A 21,644-nucleotide genomic window follows, 5' to 3' on the forward strand; every position below is an offset into this window, starting at 1 on the left:
CCAACCACATAATAACCTTAGATGATGAAGCAAGGCAGGGTTAGTGATTAAATTGTAAGTCTGAACAAGTTCAAGAGATGTCAGTTGACAGGAGCATACATATAGTGCCAGACAAAGGAAATGGAGCAAGAATAGACCTGTGCCAGTAAGAGAAGATGCTATATTTGTATCTTATGCTGTGTAAGCAAGAAATGAGACTAGAGTGTAGTTGACAGAGGACTGAGTTAATTATCTACACCTATCCTCTAATATGGCTAAATCAGTGTTTACTGTGCACATGCCCTCTATTTAGCAATCTTGGTTCACTTAGACTAAGAGACAGCAATGTTTTCTCAGAACTTTATTATCTCCAGAGATTTTATTGCCTCCTCGACTGTCTTAGTCTTCTCTCTGCTTAGGCTGCCATAATAAAATACTCCAGACTGGGTGACTTAAACAATAACAATTTATTTCTTATAGTTTTGGAACATGGCAGTCCAAAATGAAGGGGCTGGTAGGATAGATTTCATTCTGAGGCTTCTTCTCTTCGTTTGTACGTGGCTGCCATCTTGTTGTGTGCTAACAGGATCTCAACTTTCATGCTAGTAAGAGAAGAGGGAAAGAGAATAAGCTCCCTGGTGTCTCTTTTTATAAGGACAATAATCCGATTAAGTTAAGGGCTCATATTTATGTCCTCATTTAACTGTAATTATTTCCATAGAGGCCCCACCACTAAATACAACCAACCTGGGGGTTAGGGATTCAGTATATGAATTCATGGGGGAGGAGGTTACACTAACATCAGTCTGTTACACAGACCATGAATAAACATAAGAAAAGTTTTATCACACAAAAACTAGGACTGAAACTAAAAATGATATAAACTGTGCCATAAATCCCATACACAATGGTTATACTGATTTTGACTTAGAGATTGGGAAGATCACTCTATTTCCTTTTCTTGAAACAGACAAACTGGATCCAAAATTCAACTAGAAAACATTTTTTAAAAAACTTTAGAAATGATACTTTAAACACATAGAGTTATCTAGATGTAATGAATATTTACCTTAAAACCATGTCGGTCATTAATATATATTACTATATTTTCTCAGTTCAGATGACTCCCATGCATAATTAGTGTAAACAAAACAAACTATCTGTTCCTGTGAAGGTGGGAATGTCGTTTGTGGCCTTTTCCTATCCATTAATTCTAAAAAGGAGGAAAGAATTTGATTGACAAGTGGTTAGTAGAAGAGATGAAAGTCTCTTTGATTCTCAAAGCACGAATATAAACAAAGTCACTAATATTAAAAATTCTCAGCAAAATATATCTGAATTTTTTCTTTTCCTTTACTGTTCTTTATTTAAAAGCCTTAACATGAAAGTGAATTATTTTCTAAAACTTTCTAATCTTTTGATTTTTAAGTCAAAACTGAGCTCAAAAGAAGAGAAATTTGATTTGACTAAAAAGAGAGAAATAGCAAACAATCAAAATTTATTTACCAGTTCAAGGAAATCAGAAGCAGTGATATATCACCAGATGGTAAATGGATTAGTGTCACCTCTAATGGTGTTTACTATTTTCAACTCAATGTTATTCACAATTTTTATGTTATTTGGATTTTCAACTATTTTATTTATTGCAAAAATTCATTAGGCACAACTCTAAAATCTGCCTTTTATATTCTATTCCTTTCAATGCCGATTTATAACAGTGCTGAAAAATCAGTTTTGTAGTTAAAGGAATGGGTATTGGAGTAGATTATATAATCAAATGTCTGGTTGTAAAATAAAAAGAAATAGAAATAACCTTGGTAGATGAAGGCTGGGGGTTTGGGAGATGTACTGAGTAATAAATGGAGGCACAATATCAGTGTGCATCTATCTTTTGATATATATTTAAATGTGTTTTGCTTTTACAAGAGAGTTTGCTGTCTTAATACTACTATTTTGATTATTGTCACTGTAATATTGTCCCTAGGGTTTTATCACTTTCTGTACTTTCAATGTTGATAGAAGTGATATAGGTACCTATATTTTAAGTTTAAGGCTCTTTTTGGAAATTTAATTTAGTTTCTGTGTAAAGTGTTTTTTATACTTTACTTCTTCCCCGCCCCCACCCCCAGAGTCAGTTACTTTTTATTCTTATTTTATGCCAATGACAGAAAAATATCAAAATAGCTTTTGTGGATACCAGTGATTTACACAAATAGTAAGTTTAACCAATTTTATATTGCTTTTTAGTGATCTTTGGCTAAAGTATTAATTGATTTTTGAATATTTCAAAATAATTTTTGAGTTTTTATATTTCAGTATGTCTCTCAATGTGCTTTAATATAGTGATAACTAGGTTCACAGATAGACTTGATGTGGAATGTGAAATGAAGAGAAGAAAAGTTTTTGTGATTATTTCTTACTGTGGTTTTGCCTAAGCTCCTTGAAAGAAGAAAATTGCCATTTACTGAAATAGGGCCTATCTGTTGGGAGAGAGAAAAATGAACCACAGTAAATATTTTTTTAGTGTATCAGGATATTTCTTTATGTAGTCTTTCAACTGTGAGAACCAGTCATGATTTTTTTGAGATGTTTCAAACATTTGATTTGGAAATGAAAAAATTTTAAGAGAACTAGAGAATAGATACCATTAAAAGAATGTCTTCCTCTTCAATAGTGGGCATATCTCCAAGCTTCTCATATTATACTTAGTAGGGAAATAACCCTGTGAGTCACTGCTTTAGAATTTAAGTTTAAGAGATCCTTTTACAAGAAGGATCCTTTCCACCTCTCAATCACTAGTATCCATATGAGAGTAAAGAATAATGAATACCTTTCTTGGAGAATTCAATGGCTTGCTGCCTTTTGGCCATTTCACTTCATCTTAAATCATGTCATGTATTAACTTTAGTTAGTGGGATTTGGAATAGTGGTGAGTGATTATAGCAAATGTCTTAATATGTAAATTGGACACAAGAGAGAAACTTGAGTTGAAAAACTTGGAAAACATAGCAAAATATATAGGCAATGCTACATATGTGTATTTGGCATGGATAATAGGAGAAAATGCTGAAAAATCATATTATATAAAAATGTAGGATAGTTTGTGGTCTCTCCTATTCATTTGCCCTTTTCTAGGGATATATATTTTGGGGGACTATTTAAGCCAGCTGTCACAGTGCATCCTAATTCCTATTTTATCCCTTAAAATTTTGATAAAAGATAGATTCCTTCTGATCAAGAATGTAAGTTGATTGGATAAAGGAAGAGACACTTATTCTTTTGTGATACATACAACAGTTTATAAACATATACATCTTCCAGGAGTTTTCACTAGCATTATATTCTTTCTGTATTTCCAGAGTCAAATATTTGGAATGAGAAATTCTAAAAACAAAACCAAACAATTCACAAAAACCCCAAAGTGTTTGGGTCAGTCACTGCTACTCATATGACTTCAACTGTGTGTCTGTCTTACATAAACAAACAAACAAACAAGCTTCTTGAACCAATAAAGCAGACTCTGTGTGCATGGAAGATCTAGAAAAAATAATGCATGTTCATTGCCAAACCAGCTTACATGAAGGTATTTAAAATATGGGAACACTGGGAATGTTTGTCTTACCAGTGTCCAGGTAGTAACTACCTAGATGAATGAGTAGACCAGATGCAATTTTGAATATACATTTTTAATGTGTCGAGTGGCCAGATCCCAGAAGGAGATATTCTGAGACACAAAACATTTTCATCAGGGTTGAAAATATTGAGAAAATTAAAAATGCCAAGTAAGTTTTCAACAGTTGTTTCAATTAGCCAAAGCCATCTGAAAACCTTTTCGAAAACAAGAAAATAAAAACTTGTGAAAATACTTCTCTCTCCCAATTCCATTTTAGAATTCTAGAATTACTACTCATTGAGAAAGATTGGAATGTCAAAAAGAAGTAGAGTTCCTAGTTCATTTTGAGCCCATAGAAAAATGGCACCGAAAATACCAGCAGGAATATCTACTGTTGTAGTGTCCTTTTCACAATAAATCCTAAAAGCAACCCATGATTGAGGTTACTATGACACTAGTAGATGCATTTAATTAAGTGTCCCATTTTTAATAGTTCTGATTTTTGTTTAGAGGTCTAAACTGCATTCTTTCCGAAAGAGCACATGAATAGTATGCACATGAGTATGTGTATGTGTTTAACAATCAATGGTCATTGTTTCTGTTTAAATGTTAAGGATTTCAATAGTTGTTGGTTTTTCTTTTTCCTTTTCTTTTTCTCTTTCTTTCTTTCTTTCTTTCTTTCTTTCTTTCTTTCTTTCTTTCTTGTTTCTTTTTTGTGACAGAGACAAAGACAAATAGTGTTTGCACAGTGTATGGGGAAGTGGCAGAGGAATAGAGGGAATTTTAAGCAGGCTCCCTGACTAGTTCAGGCAGAGGGGTGATGAGGGTAGGGTGGGGGTGGGGTGTTGCAAATAGGTAAAGGTATCTCTTCAACTTTGACTATTGTCCTTTTCATAATAACAAAGGGAATTACTGCAGCAATGGAAGGAGTGGTTCCAACATGACTTACACAAGAGATAAAATATAATCAATAGTATCTAAATAAGCATCATAAAATTTCATGAACATTGTAATATAGTAAAGATTGATTTTATGTAACTATGGGATCAAAATTTTGGACCCTAAAGAAGTCTTTGAAATAACTGGCACCGTGGGTCACCTAATTTAAGGTCATGCCTGCCTAGACAGAAGAGCAGGCATCAAAACCTAGGACTCTGAATTCCTAAGAGTACAGGTGAATTGTATCAAATAAGTACAACTATATGTATGACTATTAAGTGGAGGGTATCATTTCTATACTAAAAAAAATTTTTTTAGTATGTGCTATATCCTACACTTAAAACAAAACAAAACAAAACAAAAACCCTTCCTTTAAAATGTTAGGGAATGGAAATTGGATAAAGCAAGGGATTTATTCCAGATCACACAGTTAGTGAAATGTCAAACTGTAAAGCCATGATTGTCCTGTGATGACCGAGAAATGGTGGGAACCATAGAGGTAGAGATGGTGAAATGAAGATGATATTGACGGATGAGATAATAACAAGAATGGCCATTTATAAAGCTCATTGGATAGTTTATCTCATTTGATCCTCATAATCACCCTCTATGGTAGGGATTGTTCCACTCAGAACAGAGGGAAGTAAAGCTCAGAGAGACTAAATAATTTATCGTAGGATATATGGCTGGTAACACTGGAGCTGAGAGTCAATTTTTGGTCTGAATACTAAGTCAATGATTTTCAAATGTTTTCATTATTTTTTTATTAGTTTAACAACTCTAATACACATCCCTCTCTTACCTCAGAGTTGTTTTATAAGCTTTCTTAGAAATCTGAAGTGGATTAAAAAAATTTGCCCTACAGAGGAGAACATGAAGCAGTATTTTTAAGTGTGTTTGATGCTCCCGAAATAGTGCATAGAATCAATTCTAGAACCTTCCTTTCATACATATTTTCTTATTGACATACACTATAACTTCAGAGTATATGATATATCTAATACCCCTCTGTGTGTCCTTAACCTGCTCCCACATAATGAAGACAGGCCTTAGAGAAAATCTAATTTTTATAAAAGTGGATTATCTATTCTTTCACACAAAGTTTTTCCTCTATGGGTCATGAAATTAATTCCTTTCCCTCAGTAATGAAACCAGGACAGCATGGATTTATTTACCCTCATGTAATGGAGACTTGCATTTGAGAGAAGTTTTGTTAGTCTGAGAGTGCTAATATGTGCCCCAGAATCCAGAATTCTGTGTAATCATTAGAGAACTAACTACTGAGTCATGTGACTCTGGGTCCCTAAGTGTGCTATTTTTGTGGTAACTCTTTCCTTTTTAGATTATTCCTTTTTTTTTTCCTTTTTGAACATACAATGGCTGGAATTAAATTGTAGAGACACACTTACCAGTGTTGCAAATGAAGTGCTATGAATATGAAATATGTTGGATGACAAATTTAAGATCCAGAAATATCTTTACCAAAGGGAGCAATGGACCAAATCTAACAAGATGAAATGTGGTAGGAACACACACTGGCAAATTTAACTGCCATTATATTTTTACTGCTTATTGCTGATATAAGGGAAAGCTATTGATGTTTTATAATTTAATCTAACCAACATACTAATATTTCTCTTATATTTTATAATGAATTCATTGTGTTTATATATGTTTATATATATCCAAATATATAACTATATAATCCTCAAATACTAGTATTTTGTGTCTTTATCTTTTATGCCTTTCTATAATCTATAACTTTCATTTATGTTTCATGTTTTAATTTGCCTTTTCTGGAACTTCCAGGTTAATGGCTTGTTTTCTAATATGTAGATTTCTAAAACCAAGTGTTCTTTGTCCTTAGTAAGTTCCCTGTTTTTGTAAGGACATCATATATTCAGAGAGATAGTTTAGAGATACGTTAGTCAAAGAAGTATAGAACACATACCACATAGTTGTGAACTTGAATTCAACCCTAAAAACATAAGTACAGAAATTGACTGTAAGTGTTCAGAAATTTTACAGCAATTTGATCAATTTTGTCTTTTGATCTAATAATAAAGCATGTGGTCTTTTACTTTGCATATCTTTTTTTCTTATTTGTTTTTATAATATTTTATAGAAATACTGGTCTGTAATAATGGGAAAAATAAATTCACCTTGATGGTTTGAGAAGCATTTCTATATCAAGAATAAGAATAGTGGGATGGTGGTTGAGCTATGTTTGTTTCCTTTAAACTTCAATATTTTGGGGGGCACCTGGATGACTCAGTCAGTTAAGCTTCCAACTTTGGCTCAGGTCATGATCTAATGGCTCATGAGTTCAAGCCATATGTTGGGTTCTGTGCTGACAGTTGAGAGCCTGGAGCTGCTTCTGATTCTGTGTCTCCTTCTTCCTCTGCCCCTCCCCCACTCATGCTCTGTTTCTCTCTCTCAAAAATAAATAAACATTAAAAAAAGTTTCAGTATTTTTTATATATGAATAGTCCTACAGGGGACTATAGTTTAACTGTTTTGAGACACCTTCTATCACATTCTAATCAAGTAGCCAAAGTTTTGAGAATAGAGTTATAAAGTGTGTATACTTATTCAAATTCTAGAATCCTACGCCATTTGTTCAGCCAATTTGTTGTTATTGTTGTTGTTGTTGTTGTTGTTGTGTTATTTTGTTTTCTTTGCATTTGTTTTGTTGAGCTTCTATCTGGGTCCAACATCTACATCCACAATACCCAAGATGGAATATCAGTATTGATGCAGACATATCAAAAGGCAAGCCTACGACATTGTAGTTTACTGAATACCTGAATTCACTTGATTCTTATTTCCAAGAACCTTGTTCATTTGAATGATCTTCAGGGAATGTGAAGGACAGGACTAGAATGACATCTTCATGTTGAAATCTGCATCCATTAAGCCATACCAGTAACAAAGAAGCATACATATAATCATTTAGTTTGTATTTTTGAAAACATGGGGATGCCTGGGTGGTACAGTTGGACAAGCCTCTGAGTCTTGATCTTGGCTCAAGTCATGATCTCATGGTTGGTGAGTTCAAGCCCTGCATCAGGCTCTACACTGATGGCACTGAGCCTGCTTGGGATTCTGTCTCTCCTTCTCTCTGCCACACACCCCCCCCCGCCGCTTGTGTTCACATATACTCTCTCTCTCTCAAAATAAATTAATTTAAAAAATTTTAATACATGGCCTATATGATAAGTGATATTCATATATCAGACATTTACCCGTGGATGGACCCTACAATATACCTCATTACTAGTGTGTTATTTATAACTCCCCTTCTCTTCCACTCCAAGATTAATATTGGATTTGAAGGGTATATCAAATATGTTAAGTTTTCAATTAGTTTTAAGTACATTTATTTCTTAGCTTTAGATCTCTATAATTTCATCATATATAATTTTAAAATATTTTTTTGTAATTTTGTCCTAGATTATTTTTCATCTTACAGATTATTGTGATGGACAGTGTGTAACAATACCACAGTTGTGATCTGTTTGTGAAATGTAGAGCACACACCCAGACCCATGGACACACATACATAACAAACAGTTTTCATCACAGACTCTTAGGTAGAGGGTGATCTTGGAGATTACTCAGGCCAACTCCCTTATGTGGCAGATGAAGATACCAAGTACTTATCAATGGTTTGCATAATCATTCATTCTATAGTCTATGTAAAACAGCTTATGTCAAGGGTACCTGGGCAGCTCAGTTGGTTAAGCTGCTGACTCTTGATTTCAGCTCAGGTCATGATCCCAGGGTCAGAGAATCCAGCCAGGCATCAGGCTCCATGTTAAACATGGAGGCTGCTTAAGATTTTCCCTCTCTCTCCCTCTGCCCCTCTCTCCAATTCACAATCTCTCTCTCTCTCTCTCTACCTCTCTCTCTCTCTCTCTCTCAAATAAAAAACATCCTATGTCAGTTCTTAGCTTTCTTGATTATCAGTAATCTCCTCTCCCTCCCTCTCTCTCTCTCACACACACACACACACACACACACACACACACACATGCATACATACACACACAAAATCCTTCATACATGTTTCAGTAATTGTTTCTATTTCAATATATACAAATTTATTTGATTTAAACATCTTTTAAACATTATTATTTGGAAGAAAAATAATCATTTAAAAATTGTCATATTTTAAGGAATTATAAATGATATATACAGTTTATAACTTTGCTAATCAATATGGAAGCCAATACTTAATATGTAGCCATTTCATGCTTGAAATGAGGCTGTCCAACTTGGGATGTCTTTTAGGATAAATGTATTCCAGTTCAAAGTTCTAAGCTGAAAAATTGTACTTTTAAAATATCTTAGTGTTATATATATGTATTTAAAATTATTTGTTTATTTTGAGAGGGAAACATATGATTGTGGGAGGGGAAGAGAGAGAGAGAGAGAGAGAGAGAGAGAGAGAGAGAGAGAGAGAGAGAGAGAGAGAGAGAGAGATTCCCAAGTAGGCTTCATGCTGTCAGTGCAGATCCCCATGCGGGGCTTGATCCCACAAACAATGAGATCATGACCTGAGCCAAAGTCAATAATTGGGCACTGAGCTACCCAGGCACCCCTGTTAGTGATATTTTTGTATTGGTTTTTATATTGATAATATTTTGGATAGATTTGTTTAAATATGTTAATCTCACCTGTTTCTTATTAAATGTTACTACTAGAAAATTTAAAATTACATACATGTCTTCCATTAATTTTCATTGAATAGCTCTGGCTTAGAACCTTTCATATAGATGTAAATAATTCCCATTCTGCTAATAATGCCCAGCAGAGACTTTCTGTTAGGAGGAAAAAGTCAACAAAAAAATCTGAGTCTGAGATTGGTAAATTTTCTTCATGGTGAATTTAGATAACTATCATGCCAAGATCTGTTATATTTTCTAAGTATCACCTAAAGCTATACCACACCCTTGAAGTGAGTTTAAAACAGCTTTAATTGAAATAAAAAGATCAATAGAATTTTAAAGACTAATGGTATATTAACATTTTACAAGGATACAAAATATTCCAAGGCCTTGTGAAGCCTTCACATGCTTATGTTGAATTACTTGTTATCACAGTCATAGCCAAAATGCACTACATCAAAAAATGTTCAAAATAAATGAATTCATATGATCTTAATATTAATCATTATGTATATTACCTTTAATCTATGTGACGAGTTGTTCTACCTTCTATGCACTGCCTCATTCTGGGTCCTTTGGTAGTTGTATTTAAATCAAATCTAAGTTTTTATTTTGGTATCTTCAATACTTTGGATAAAGCTTTATCAATATTTTATAAATAAATATACCCAATCAAAATATAGTTTTTCTTTCAATATGTTGTGCCACAAGTAAAAAAATAATTGATAAAGGAAGGAGAAGATCCAGATTCTAATCTCAATTTCTACTAACTTGACCTTTGATTTATCAGAATGGTCTTCATTGCTAACTGAGATAGTAATAGGTGTCCTCAAGCTCCTCCCAATTCTGCCCATCATTTGGGGATTTTAATTGTAGTATTTCTTAATGAAACATGATAGTTGTATTTTTTTCTAGAACGTAGTCTGGCATATTAAAAATTGTTTCAATGTTTGTTTGACTATAAATCCTAAGCAGGAATACTATATCAATTCTAGATATTCACTGGTTATTTTGTATATTTGAAATTTATATTTTTAATAATTTAAAATCTTTATATACAATTGACCCTTGAACAACGTGGCTCTGAATGGGATCAACAACATGGACTTTTTTCAATAAACAGTACAGCAGTGTAAATGTATTTTATTTCCTTATGATTTTCTTCATAATATTTTTACCAGCTTATATTATGCAAGGATATAGTATTTAATACATACACCATAGAAAATATGTATTAGTCTACTCTCCACATTATCAGTAAGGCTTCTGGTCAGTAGTGGGCTATCAGTAATTAGGGTTTTGGGGACTCAAAAGTTCTACATGGATTTCTGATTCCCCAGGGGTCAGTGTCTCAGACCCCCATGTTGTTCAAGGGTCAATCATGTTTTATGACCAGATAATTTTAAATACATACATTTAATAAATTGAATCTTAAGTTTTGTATTTAATTGTAAACTTAAGGTTTAAATTCTAATTACTTATTCTCATTTTATTCTAATGACAAAGAACTGTTTTAACCTATATGACCTATAGATGAAGGGGAGGAGACAGATTTACCAGCTGTTTGGGAAACTTTGAATGGGTTTATTTCAAAATCTCATCTGATTCCTACCTGGTTATTCAGGGATTAGATCATAATGAATCCTTTCTTCTACTAGAGAATTGTGACATTCAATATTACCTTTTATGCATTTACCAGAAACCAAAAATAATATTACAAGTATTCATTTTGTGTTTAGAAATTATTTCTTAGAACCAACAAAAAGTCACTGTGAGTGAGATATAAGATTCCAGAGGCAAGCTTTCTGAGTCACACACTCCTCCAGCATCTCTGTCGCTGCTGCCTGTTGCCTAGGATGTGATGTCTGACCTCTGGAGAGCCACCAGAAAAAAGAATCAGTGTTTGAGGCTCTGCTAACAGAGTGACATGAAAATACTGTTTGTGGCAGCGTTGGTGATAGCAACACGTTTCTTTTAATGCTTCAGATTGAACACTGTAATTCACTTCTTAACAGACATTTAACTGCAGCAGATAAATAAAACATCAACCATGATAATTCTATCCTCCTTGCCATAGACTTGTTCGGGGGTTTGGGGATATTAGGGAATGAAATGTCTTATTCTTCGGACCCATGGCAAGTTAGTCTTATAACTAAGGATAGATAGATAAAGTTGCTGTTGGTGACCAGCTTATCAAGTAAGACGAATAAGCCTTGTTTTATGCGATAGATGGGGGACTTAAGCAAAGAAATTCATTGGCTCTAAGTTTTAGAGGCAGGAAGTTTAAAATCATGGTTCCAGCATTATTGGTTTCTTGTGAAAGCTCTCTTCTTGGTGTGTAGACTGCCACTTTTGTCTGTGTTCTTACTTGGCTGAGAAAAAGCTAGAGTAAGCTCCCCTATATCTTCTTGTAAGGCACTGATCTCATCATGAGGGTATTGCCCCATGAGTTTATCTAAACCCCATTAACTTCCCAAAGCTTCATTTCCAAGTGCTATCATATTTGAAGTTAGGGTTTCAATATATGAAGCCTCATATTGTGTATGTCAGTATGAAGGGTGAAGGGAGACTCCTATATCAATCAGTTCTTGAACCCTGCCTGAATATGATTCCTTCATTTGTGAGCTGTCTTATCTCCCTTTTATTTTATACCACTCTGATTTGTGTTTTCTGTTCCTTCCCTTCCTTCCTTTCTGCCTTCCCGCCTTCCCTGCCTTCCTTTCCTTCCTGCCTTCCTCCCTCTCTCCTTCTCTCCCTCCCTCCCTGCCTTCTTCTCTTTCTCTTTCTCTCTTTCTCTCTCTTTCTTTCTTTCTTTCTTTCTTTCTTTCTTTCTTTCTTTCTTTCTTTCTTTCTTTCTTTCTTTCTTTTCTTTCCTTCCTTCCTTCCTTCCTTCCTTCCTTCCTTCCTTCCTTCCTTTCTTTCTTTTTCTTTCTTTCTTTCTTTCTTTCTTTCTTTCTTTCTTTTTTTCTTTCTTTCTTTCTTTCTCTTTCCCCTTTCCTTTCCTTTCCTTTCCTTTCCTTTCCTTTCCTTTCCTTTCCTTTCCTTTCCTTTCCTTTCCTTTCCATCTCTCTCTCTCTTTAAAAAGCTTACTAACTAATGAACTCAAAGTATATGATCTCTTTAGAAAGATCACTAGAGGGCTACCATACAAAATTGTCTGTGGGCACTTACCTTTGGTTCAGTGGGAGCAATTTCTCTTCCAAGAAAACTTGAAAGAGTGATCAGAGAGGAGAAATCTGCCATTGTCAGTACTGTGGACATCAGGGGCAGTCAGGAGTTGATTGCTTCATAGCAGCTTTGTTCTGCATCTAAATCAAATATGGACACAGTATGAGATACCAACTGGTATTACATGTATCAACAAAGTAATGGAAAAATTGGAAAAAGAAACTCCACATAGCCGTCCCTAACATTTTTGACACACTACTCTGTATTTTATACTCCTCTCCATTCAAATCCGTTGTTGAATACTTATCTTTCCATGAAAAGCTACTTTCAATCTTAGCAAAAGCAGGTATATCATTTTCTCTCTTAATACCCCAGTCATATTGTAGTTCTGAACACCCATGCTTGTTTTTATACATGAAGAACCCTAAACATGTAATTTATTCTACTGCTTGCCTTACTGTCGACACCTATTCATCCCTCAGACACTGTCCAACTGCTAGTTCTTCTGTCAAGTCTTCTTTAAATCAGACTTGACCTACACATTTCCAGAGGCAGTAATAATTGATTTTCAGTGTTTTTAGGTTATTTGTGAGCATCCCTTAAAAGTATCTTATTGTGTCTCTATTATTAGTTGATCTGTATGTCTACTTGCAATATAGAATGATATCTTAAGCATAGATTACACTATTTTTATTTTTATAGCCTACCACCTGTTACAGAGGTTAATAGATCTTGGGCTCAGTATCAATGTATGTTTTTTGATTATATGGAGGGAAATTAATAGTTTGAAGTCAGATCAACGACCAAATGTTTTTTATTAATCTTTCTATAGTGCACATCTGAATGTGGACAATATTATTTCAAAGGGCCTTAGTTTTGTAGAATTAATATTCTTTGGATTTTTTACATAGTTGTCCAATGCTTGGTGTTAAATATCATCCAATAAAGTGATTTGAACAGCTTTTAGCTATATTCAGGAACAAATTTGTAGCAATAGTCTTTAAGTTACTGTACTGCCAAAGAAATTACTAATATTTCTAAGCAGCTCTGTAACCATATGTTACTCTGCAAAAGCATTCCAGAATGTTTCTGCTCTATAGTTCCAGGGTCTGCAAACCTTTCCATCCCTGAGACAAGAATAAGAATTCATCCAGAGTTTGAGCTTGCTTTGTGGTTGTCGTCCATACTATTTAAATACTGGTATGACCTGATGATCAAAAAAATTTTCAAAACTATCTTTTCATTTGTTTTTCCACCCTCAATATCATAGTAATGCCCAAGGGTGTTCTGTTTAATATACTGCTTTTCATTTCATTCCCCTTAAAATAATATTTACATCAAAGCAGAATTCAGATATTTTGTTTATGATAATATAATCATTTCTATAGAAACCAGTTATGATGTAACCAGGACTGAGACTTCAGGTAGGAGAATGAATGGCAGGAAGTCTTGAATTCCAACCAAGATTTCTATTTGTGCATTATTATATTTAGAAACCAGGATATGGCTAGAAAAAATTTAGCAGATGTGTTGAGTAAAAAATGGCTCATGTGCTAGAAAACAAATAGTTTTAATAAGTATTCTGGTATAGTTTTGTAAATATTTAGGTTTATGGCTTAGGTAGTTTTGGTGGCAGTTGGCAGTAGAGAATAGGAAGAATAAGGACTTTGTCATCCTCTGACCTTTAGTAATATTTCAGAGGAACAGTTTAAGACCAACTGTCTAGTCCAAACTATTAATTTTACAGATGACAGTATAAAAGCCTGGAGAGTATAGATAACTTGCTGTAGGCTAGATAAGGAGGGAGAGTCAGAAGTCAGAACATGAACTAAGCTTTTTATGGCATTTTTTCCTACCAGTAATTTTCTGAGTTTAACATATGGCAATATCCATTTGCATATTTTTTCTATATCCAGACCACTAAATGTTTAAACCTGAATGTTTCTCTTCAATATAAAGGTGGAAAACTTAAACCTGAAATTAAAGCACAGCTCAAAACTTTACATTGTTTGAATATATCCAAAGAGTTTGTTCTTGTAACATGTCAATGTATGCTTCCATTAGCCTAGAGACTTGGGAATATTCTAGACATTAGCAAACTGAAGCATATTCTTTGTAGAAATCTGCAAAATAGTTAAGATAGTCTTTTTGCATCATATAGCTGTATAGTCCTAGTGTAAGTGCATTTATTTTCATTATTAAGAAAATTTATTTAAATGGCATAATTCATATGAATCCAATCTTAAAAATTATGCAATACTTTGTGTGTTTGTATATAATATATACCTTTATACAGCATATGTTTAATTCTCTTTTTAGAGTGTGTGTGTTTGTATGTTTGTATATAAACAAAATAAAGAAGAGTATCCATGAAAACTTGTTCAAGCATGATTTGGGCTGTATGCAATTTTTGTCTTAAACACTGGTTTTGGGAACATCTATCAATTAATATGATTATAAGAATTTGCTACACTGATGGACTTATAAATTCGGAGGGACTCTAAAAAGGAAATGTAATGCTTTTTATCATTGATGAGCATCAGTACACCTTCCCTGGAAAAGGTTATGCCTCTTCATCAGAGACGTGATGTATTTCACCTTACTTAATCCTTCATGTATGATCCCTACTTTATTCACCTGATAATGAAATGTGGAGGGGTGCATGGGTGGCTCAGTTGGTTAAGCATCTGGCTTTGGCTCAGGTCATGATCTCATGGTTCGTGGTTTTTAGACCCATGTTGGGCTCTGTGCTGACAGCTAGCTCAGAGCCTGGAGCCTGCTTCAGATTCTGTGTCGCCCTCTCTCTCTGACCCTCCCTTGCTCGTGCTTTCTCTCTCTGTCTCTGAAAAATAAATGAAAAAACTTTAAAAATTTTTTTAAAAAAAGGAATGTAGAAATCTATAGCATTTCCTCTCTGGAATTGAGATAATCAATAATTTGATATTTAGTGACATGTACATACACACATACATTTCATTGTACAAAAGAACAGAAAAGAAAGTAGGAAAAGAAAGGAAAGATAATCTGAAATGTCCTCAGATTACTGATCAGTATTTTTCACTGTAGGAATGCTCCATCCTCTCTGGGGAACCATGTACTGGAATTTACATGTAGATTTGTATTCATAACTGTATTACGTAGATTTTACTATTATTAGGTTTTAGTGAAGCTTGAAGAGTCCATGTAGGTCTATCTAGACATAGATTTTTGTCTTTCCTTCTGGCTTCAGGCTCAGGAAGAACTATTAATTTTTCCCTCTACTCTTCTGCCCATATACCAGATATACTTTGTCTGATTTTTCACAGATATCTGTAATCATAGACAACAGTCCCTGTCTGAGAACTCTGTACATGTGACTCCCTCCACAGCAAAGCCCTTCAGCTTCCTTAGGGAATACAAATCAGTACAGGCCTCCTATTTTGCAATCCAAATGGGGGAAAATATGCATTCATTAGCCTAGAATGGATTTAAGCAAATAGGTTCAGCAATCAGTCTCCCAGATATGCTCAATTGAATATTCAAATTGCAGCAGTCCTTAAACACTTGTATTATAGTGGAACTGAATTTTTGTGGGGCTCTAGTAAGTCCATGCTTTTAAAACTTGCCTTTAAGTCAATCAAGAACTGTTAACTTCATTGCATACGGTATTACAGATTGTTATTAGTAAATTGTCTCCGAATGATCAAGTTATCTAAAGATACTACATAATTTTTTAGTAAAATACAGCTTCTAAAGATAGTATCATTTCTCAGATCTCATAAAAGCTTTTGTTCCTGTGTTGTTGTTGTTTTGTTTTTCATAAAGGAGGATTGCATCATTTTAAGACTCTTGTTCTCTGTCTGGAGGGGAATGTTTTAGTTAATGGACTGAGATTTTCCAAGTTCAAAGGCTGTTCTTAATCTGAGATGACCCTAAAAGGATATGGAAATATATGGGAACATTTAAAATACAGGACATCTGGAGTTTTCTGTTGTCTCTCCATTGTTCTAATCCATGTGCAAACCATTCAGGTGGTTAGTAATCATCTCAAAAATGGAAACCACTGAAAATAAGCTTGATGTAGGGAGTTCCAACCTTTTTAACGTCTCATTTCAATTAATCAGCTCAATATCACTTGACTTCCAATGATATATTTTAGATGTTTTGAAAATAAAATACCTGATTTTTCTACATGTGTATGAGTAATACTTTGCAATTTTTTAAAAGAGGGGGCATCTGGTACACACCCTTGGGCAGAATCTGTCTCATTGCAACTTTGTGTTTCTGCTTATTACTGTGTGTCTCAAAAGTAGAAGCAGCTCATCAGGACTATATTCACAGTAATTGGTGAAATCTTTTTGGAATCCTTCAGGCTATATAAATGTCAAATGTTGCTGGTATTGCCATTATTAATGGGGCTCTGGGACGAGAGGGAGAAGAAAGGAATAGCTTGACAGTATTAACATGCATTGACCACATATTGACTGCAAGGAAGAATTGTATCTGCAAGAAGAAAGTTCAATTTCCATGATTTAGTAAGCAACTGAGAGATAGCAATCTGGCTAAATAGAAAGGAATGATTTGCTCTTTAACAAGCTGTTAGTTCTACCTGGGAGGGAAAATAACTCTCCCTTTTATAAATCTGCTCCAGGTTTTGTACCTGTGGACACTGAAAGGGCGTGTCACACAGAAAGAAATCTTCATAAACCCAGCAATTTTCTTTTCTTTCTTTTTTTTAATTGTTTTAATGTTTTATTTATTTTTTGATACAGAGAGACAGAGCATGAGAGGGGGAGGGGCAGAGAGAGAGAAGGAGACACAGACATGGAAGCAGGCTCCAGGCTCTGAGCTAGCTGTCAGCACAGAGCCTGACGCGGGGCTCGAACCCACGAATGTGAGATCTGACCTGAGCCGAAGTCGGGGGCTTAACCGACTGAGCCACCCAGGCGCCCCGCAATTTTCTTAATTTATCCTCCTGTACCCATTAAATAAATATACGTGAGGCCCAAAGAATATAAAATAATGAAGACACGTGAAGTGAAAGAACAAAAAAAGTGCTGTTTTAAATTTCTTCTTCTCCTCCTCCTCCTTCTTTTTCTTTCTCCTTCTTCTCTTCCTCCCTCTCCACCTCCTCCTCCTCCTCCCCCCCCTCCACCACCTCTCTCTCCTCCCCATTCCCTTCTTCCTCCTCCTCCTCCTCTTCTTCTTCTTCCTCTTCTTCTTTTTTTTTTTTTTTTTGCAAACACACACACCCAAACAAACAAACAAATCTGTGCAATTGGCTTCTTCTGTTCCAGAAATCTTTTAGCTCTTCCTGGCTTCATGGTCCCCATTCAAGATGTGTCAATGCTGAGTGGACTGTGACAGACTCTATAATGGGGACATGCCATGTCTTGTATCAGGAGAAGAAAGGAAACGCTCCCCGACATCACTCTGCTATTCTTAAAAAAAAATTGTAATGTTTTATTAATTTTTGAGAGTTAGAGAGACAGAACATAAGCGGGAAGGGTCAGAGAGAGAGGGAGACACAGAATCTGAAGCAGCTATAGGCTCTGAGCTGTCAGCACAGAGCCCGATGCACGTGAGGCTCGGGGCTCAAACTCAAAAGATTATGACCTGATCTGAAGTTGGACGCTCAACCGACTGAGCCACCCAAGTGCCCTGACTCTACTATTCTTTAAAAGAAATTGTGGTGGGAAAGATAAAAGCCAAGTTCAAGCCATCTATGTGTTGTGACCTATGCTTCAGCACTTTAGGATAAGTATATAGTATACCGAATAGCACTAATTATTTAAAGTGACTTTTACTTTAGTGTTATAGCCAGTATATCCGAGTTTTTGCTATGAATCCCAAGTTTTTTTTAGAGAGGATGAAGTGAGTTTAGATGTCTGCTTGAGATGGCAGAATATAATTTGATAGGAAGAAGGGAAATAGGCATATATTAATTATCCATATCTTGGTGGCTTGGAATAGTAACAGCCATATTTTTTCTTTTTTTTTTTTATCTGAATGGTATTTCAGTTTATTTATTAGAAAGTTTGGCTAAACACAGACTCCACGTGGGGCACCTGGGTGTCTCAGTCTGTTAAGCTTCTGACTTCACCTCAGGTCATGATCTCACAGTCCGTGAGTTCAAGCCCTGCATTGGGCTCTGTGCTGAGACCATGGAGCCTGGATCCTTTTTTGGATTCTATGTCTCCCTCTCTCTCTCTGCCTCTTCACTGCTTGTACTCTCTCTCTCTCAAAAATAAATAAATATATATAAAAAAAACACAGACTCTGCGAGTAATTCTAAAGAAATTGAGTCATAGTGGTCCCCTTTAAGAGATGAGGTGATGGCGGATTCCTTTCTGATTGCATATGAATCATCTATATTTTGGTTGGTGTAGTGAGAGCCATCATTTTTATAAATGGAGGTTTTAATCTGAACACTCCAAGAAACTACTGGCCAAAGTTGAATAATTTAGTTACCTTCACTATGTCTCATTTGCTCTGTACATAAAAAGGACATTTTAAAATCGAGTTCAGAGTTGTTATTAAGATTAAGTGATCTAGTGTATGTGGAAGCACTTATATGGTGTCTAGTCCTTAGCAGGTACCAGATAACTACCAATTTCCCTCTCTTGCAGCCTGAAATGCTATTATCTTTTCTGTAATAGCCACTTAAAAGTGAAGACCAAGTCACTGTAAAAGAGCAGTGACCTGACCAAGCAGTGGGGCAGAAGTGATGGCAGCATTTATATCACTACATACGTTGTGAGAGGGTATACTTATCTTTACTAGTTCTCTTGTGGCCTAGCATTTGATACTCTGGACGATTGAGAAGATAGATAGCATTAACAAGAAATGGTGAATGCAATTCAAATTTTGACGGGGGCAGTAGACTCTGGGTCTCCACTCATGGAGACTGTCGACATTTCTAATAGTGTAATATTTTGACAGGCAGGCCTGTTTAGAAATATGTATTCGATATTTCGATTAAAGAGACTATTAGCATGATGAATGATGCTTCAAACAGTCATGAATTTAGATGAGTACTAATAGAATGGTTAGGAAAACAAAGCTTGGTTGGACTGAATATTTAAACATGGAGATTTTTAGTAATGGAAAGCTGAATCCAGAGATTCGTGATGATAGATTTTTATAGGCTGCCTTATCTTACTCCCCATTTCATGTATGGTGCAAACTCTGTTTAGGAAGAAATCAAGGGTACATTCTAGTTCAGTTTTAATTTTTTTTTAAAGTCTATTTTTTGGGGGAGAGAGAGCACAAGCAGGGAAGGGGGAGAGAGAGACTGAGTGAGAATCCCAAGCAGGCTCCACACTGTCAGGGCCAAGCCCAATGCAGGGCTCATACCCACGAACCCTGAGATCATGACCTGAGCCCAAATCAAGTGTCAGATGCTCAACTGACTGAGGCCCTCGACTTTAATTTTTAGTTTTCATTATTAATTTCATTAGTTTTTATTTAATCTATTTTTACTTTTTAATTTTATAAAAAGCTATATATTTTAACAGCTTTATTGACATATAATGCTATACATTTCACAAATTAGAAATGTACAACTTTATGATTTTAAATAAAATTATAGGGTTGTATAACTGTTACCAAATTTCGGTTTTAAAATGTCTCAGTTATCTCCCCAGATTTTCCTCACGCCTTTTGCAGGTGTGCCCCACTCCTACCCTCGGCCCTAGGCAGACACTGATCTATGTTGTGCCTATAACTTGCCTTTTCTGTGCATGTCAATATAAAAAGAGTCATATACTATGTAATCTTTAGCATCTGGCTTCTTTTACTTAGTATAAAAATGTATTTTTGTAGAGTTCCTGGGTGGCTCAGTCGGTTGATCATCCGACTTCAGTCAGGTCATGATCTTGCAGTTTGTAGGTCCAAGCCCCCGTCTGGCTCTGTGCTGACAGCTAGCTCAGAGCCTGGAGCCTATCTTTGAATTCTGTATCTTCCTCTCTTTCTGACCCTCCTCTGCTCACACTGTCTCTCTCTCTCTCAAAAACAAATAAAACACTAAAAAATATTTTTAAAAACCTGTATTTTTCAATCCCATCCCTAGTGTAGTACATTATCAGTAGGCCATTCCTTTCTGCTGCCCAGTGTTATTTCATTGATGGTCCTAGTATATTTTGTTTATCAGCTTTTCAGGCAATAGGCTTTGGATTTCTTCTAATTTTGGCTATTTTGAATGCTACAGCTGTGACTATTGGGTAGCTGTTTCTGCAGGAACATGTATTTTTATTTCTTTTGCTTAGATTCTTAAGAGAGGGGTTGCTAGGTCACATAGTAAGTTTATATTTAACACTGTAAGTGGTGACCTGTTTCCTCAAGAAGTTTATCATTTATATTCCTTCCAGCAATACAACTGGACACTGGACTCCAATTTCTCTATATCTTTACCAACACTTGCTATTGTTGATCTTTTTGTTAGAAGGTATGCTGTGATATCTTCTTGTGGCTTTAATTTCTACTTCTCTAATGACTAAGAATTTTGAGAATCTTTTAGAAACTTGCCTATTGTCTATTGACATCTCTTTTAGTAAAATATCTATTCAAATCCTTTGCCAATTTTAGTTTTTATTTATTTATTTATGAGGTGGGAGAGAGGGAGAGTGAGAGGCCCAACAGAGAGAGGGAAAGAGGATGTGAGAGAGAGAGAGAGAGAGAGAGAGAGAGAGAGAGAGAGAGAGAGAGAGAGAATAGAGTATATTAAACAGGATCCATGCTCAGTACAGAGCCTCATGCAGGGCTTGATCTCACAACCCTGGATGTAACCCAAAACAAAACCAAGAGTCTAAAACTCAACCAACTGAGCCATCCAGGTCCCCCATTAAATCTTTTGCCAATTTTTACATTGTTTAGTCATTAACGATTTTTCAACAGTTTTTAACTCTTCATTAACTGTTTTTATTCAAATTCCTTATCAGATGTGTGATTATGAATATATATGTATATATCCCACTATGTTGCTTGCCTTTTTTGTTTTCTGGCTGGTCTTTTTGAATGAAAAGTTTAACTGTTTTAGACATTACAAATCTATTTTCTTAATCTAGTGTGTAGCCTATTGATTCAGCTCTATCTTTAGGAACTGATAACTGCAACACATTAAAAAAATTTAATGTTTATTTTTGAGAAAGAGAGAGCCAGAGAATGAGCAGGAGAGGGGCAGAGAGAAAAGGAGACAGAATCTGAAACAAGGTCTAAGCCCCGAGTTGTCAGTACAGAGCCCAACATGAGGCTTGAACCCACGAACTGGAGATCACAACTGGAGCCAAAGTCAGACG

General features: G+C 35.2%; 1 protein-coding gene and 1 long non-coding RNA gene across 2 annotated transcripts in view; one reads left to right on the plus strand and one right to left on the minus strand.

Annotated features, from left to right (window-relative positions):
• The window catches only part of LRRC4C (leucine rich repeat containing 4C), a 1,176,981-nt gene that overhangs the window by 548,314 nt on the left and 607,023 nt on the right, over positions 1-21,644 (plus strand). The window lies entirely within an intron of this gene.
• LOC115271678 lies at positions 499-12,449 on the minus strand. The gene is made up of 3 exons (XR_003900057.1): positions 12,373-12,449; positions 1,049-1,192; positions 499-581 (listed from the first exon to the last, which is right to left on the minus strand). It is a non-coding gene; the product is annotated as an uncharacterized LOC115271678 (long non-coding RNA).

Source organism: Suricata suricatta, chromosome 11 (genome assembly GCF_006229205.1).
Source record: "Suricata suricatta isolate VVHF042 chromosome 11, meerkat_22Aug2017_6uvM2_HiC, whole genome shotgun sequence".
In the NCBI taxonomy this organism is placed as follows: Eukaryota; Metazoa; Chordata; class Mammalia; order Carnivora; family Herpestidae; genus Suricata; species Suricata suricatta.